Here is a 4,171-nt window from a genome sequence, read left to right on the forward strand (position 1 = left end):
ACGTTAATATTTTTACTTTTTCAGATATTTCAATAATGAGTTGCTGTTTTTTTATTTATTGATCCACATTTGTAGATTTAACGCAACTTATATTGTAACCGAACCGAAACTTTTTGAACCGGTTTTGAAATAACGATGGTCGAACCGGAGCTTACCGAAATTTTTATATTGCTGAAAACAAAAACCAGAACTGAACCGGATTCCGAAAAAATCCTTGAACCGGAATAGTCAAACGGTTTGTCCCCTGCTTTTTATCTCGGATATGTTGACTAAACTTACACTGCAAAAACGAATAACCTCTCCTAAAGAAATAATATCTACAGCAAAATTGTTTATAATTTTACAAGTAGGCTACCACTACTGTTTCATGATTTCCCATTGTCGTCGGGACAACTAAAGTAGCAAGTCACCAAGAAAAAACTAATTTAATGCATTTTATAGTAGCCTATAACCATAATAACGTTTTAGTATTTGTAAATTTACATAATCGCCCCATTATAATAATCGGTTGAAGGTTTCTATGATGTTTGAATTATGAGATAAAATCACCATGAGTCTAATTTCTATAAAATAACTCACGTTTAATAAACTTGTAGTCGGTGATTATTATACCAGTAGTTTTTAATCAAAAACTACGCTCGCAATTTTTATAAAGCTAAATTTCGGTTGGTACCGTTATTACAGTGGGAAAATATTATACAGGTTTAGTCCTGTTCTTAAAATGCACATTTTTGCACGCTTTTTAAACAGTTTAAATTTTTTTTCTCTTGACAACAGTAAAATCCATTAATTTTAGGTTATAAATGTTCATAAATAGTCAGGAAACGCTGTCACCTTTCTTCATAAGCCGTAATACAATTTTTACGCAGTTTTGGTCTTCTTCAAGATGGCGGTCGCTGTTTGAACCTTAAGTTTGGGGATGTCCAACCCGTGGCCCCGCTGATGTTTACGTGCGGCCCACCACTTATTCTCACTTCCAGTAGCTTTTATTTAATACAATTGTTTCAACTATCATCAGAATGTTTAGAACGCGCAGTATTTAATGTGGGCCTAATTTTATAATTTTTTTTGAGACTATAATCGAGTCTAATGTCGCATTTCAACATCCATCGAACACCCATCGTTGCTACGCAATAAGCATGCGTGTTTTTGCGGACCGTTTTAAGAAAATATATTAATCCAAAGTGTCGTAATATTGCATGATATGGCATTTAAAATCAATTGTTCGCGCTTAGCGCAATTAGGCCGAGGTTTATTTGCATATTTGCGCACAAGTACACTCTCGAAGAGCAGTTGTAAATTGTAGTAAGTTAAGTTGTTTTATGACGTCACGAAATGACGTCGTCCTTTTATATTAATAGGTTTTGCGGCCCATTGTGCTAAAATGTTGGTCATCCCTGCTGTGGTTGCACAGTGCACATGTCATCAATCATCATACACGTTTCATAGGGATCAGTGGATGGATTAATCTAAAGTCCATATAAATTGATTTCTATTGATACTTTGGATCAATTGTTTTAGGTTTGAGCATTTATCCGCATGCGGCGGACCTTGACTGCATGTCAACTCTCTTGGCGCTGTTTTACGGATTTTATAATGAACACCAAGAATGGATGGCCTAGTTCAACGTTAGCATTGTGTAAGGAGTCTAAGGACCGAAATGGCTTTGGACTATTTTTAATTTATTTTAAGATTTTAAAGGGCCGCCTATAGTTTGGAAAAAGCTAAAGCCAAACCTGTCAGAAAGTGGTTAGCTCCAGTCCAGCCTTCAGATTGATTTTTAACCGCCAAATATTCTAGACCAGCGTTTTTGTTTGACCGAAATTCTACGCCAATATTCTGCTCTATATACGCTGGTTCTAGAATCTTTATAAACGCGGGCTATTTTTGTTAAAAATCCACTTGACTGGCGATATATTATGCCAACACCCGATCCGTTAGAAATTAGTGCATTTCTAAGCAAAAAGGTCTACGACAATTAGGGCATCCAATGGCAGAAAAGTCTAGACTTTTAGACCTTGAGGTCCTGGCAATGCACTAATTTGGACCTTTAGGTAAACTCCCGGCGTAGATAAATTGAAAATATTCGTTGAACATTCACAAAAGATTACGAAAAGTGTGAGATGACATTAATAAAACTTGACCCACCCTAACCCAAATAATGTGCGTTGATGTAATAATTATTGGAATGATGGTGAAAAAGCCCAAACTCGGGTGGGCATAAGATAGTTTCTCGTCTATGGTACCATAGGATTGTTACGTCACAAATTTAGGTATTGGAGCCTAAAGCGTTTATGTAATTATTAATTCAATGCACATTATTTGGGTTAGGATGCTGGTTAGCGTTTGGGTTTAGGTAGGTCAAGTATTATTAAACTTAATCTTTTGAAGCACATTGGTAAGTTAAATTAGTGCATTGTCTGAGACCTCAAAGTCTAAAAGTCAGACTTTTTGATCCTTTGGATGCACTAATTGTCGTAGACCTTTTTGCTTAGAAATGCACTAATTTCTAACGGAGCGGGTGATGCCAAATTCCGCCACTGACGTGGTTTTAAAAAAGCATTACGGGCCAAAGATCTGTTGCAGAATGGGCCTGGAATACATTTCGGATACAAGTTTTAAATTTGGTGCCGTTTGCAAAATTATGTCAAAACTGGACCCAAATCATAAAAATAAACACAAATTTAACCAGAAATTTAGACTCCCTGTCTCTAGCTGCCCATGACCATTGTTGGTGCTGGTCTAGAATTTTAGTCGTGGGTGAGTCAAGTATTATTATATTTATTATTTATTATTAATACTTGACCAACCCAAACCCAACCACTGACCTGCACCTTTACCCAAATAATAATGTGTGTTTTGGTAGGATTCTAGACCAGTGCCCCATTGTTTAATAGTATATACTAAACACTAAACCAGGCTTATGCAACCATTATTACAGAAGGGTCCGAGATAAATACCTGGGTCGAACAGAGTGCCGCATGTTTATTTAACATAGGCTGTCTATAGTAGTTGGAGGCACACAAAAAAGTTTATTTTTGTTATGGATCTCAAGGCATTTTCAGTGGTTATCTCCTTGCAGAAATGATAAGTTAGTACGCATAAATTAAAAAACAACTCTTAATAAAATTTATTGTCACAACAACTTTAAACGAATTGAATGAGGAATTTTCAGATTGTCTTATTTTCCAAACGCTTGTTCCAAATTTGCTTTAATGGAAGTGCTCACAATTTGGTGTCCATTTTTCAATTGTTTGTTTAAACAGTCAGGATTTTTTTTCAAACATGGAAAGTTATCTTTGTACAGACTACAGATAGTTTCTGTTAAAATTGCCAAAGATTAGTTTCTAAATACTTTCCTTTCAAAATACTCTTCTCTTGAAGATCAATCAGTTCAAGTTGGATATCAGCTGGTGCTGTGCAATTGTTTATGAGATTCAAAGTTTTGAACAAACCATAAATTCATACATGTAACAAAATATATTTTGCAGGCTGTACAATTTTTCTTTCTAAGCTGCATGTTGCATACCCCTGCACTAAACTTTGAGATATGAGTTTATGGGCAAGCAGTATATTAACTAGTGATGCACTGATGAGGCAATTTAATTTTTTTTAATCACAATACTAGACTTAGAAATGGACTGAGTTATTTAGAGTGTAAATATTTTAATACAAAAAAGTACTATTTTTAATATATACGCAACATTTATATGGACTAGTTGTTGTTTGCATTATCGGAAACATTGCAAAATGTGCTGAAAAATAAAGTGTGTAAATTGTCCTACGTAAAGCAAGTTTATATGTTGAAGATTGTTATTCAGTAAAAGAGCTGTCTACTGTAAGGTTGTGTTACCCATACTAACAAGTAATACTCTTTACTGAAAAATGTTATTAATTAAGTTACTTACAGGGTTTCTAATTTGTTGCCTAAAAATGCTTGCTAATTTTATTCTGTTTTACTTGCCGGTTTTATTTAGTTTTTTTTTTTTGGTGCACAGATTTCTCAAGAAAAGATATATGATGCATATTGATAATTTATATTAATTAACAAAATAAATATTTATTTCATAATAGTTAAGTCTGTCTAAAATGAGATTAATTGTATGCTAGCATACATTTTTGTGTTTGTTAAATTTGGTATTTCACAGTACACATTTGTTTATTTAGGAAA

Source organism: Ascidiella aspersa, chromosome 2 (assembly GCF_963924565.1).
Source record: "Ascidiella aspersa chromosome 2, kaAscAspe10.2, whole genome shotgun sequence".
Classification (NCBI taxonomy): Eukaryota; Metazoa; Chordata; class Ascidiacea; order Phlebobranchia; family Ascidiidae; genus Ascidiella; species Ascidiella aspersa.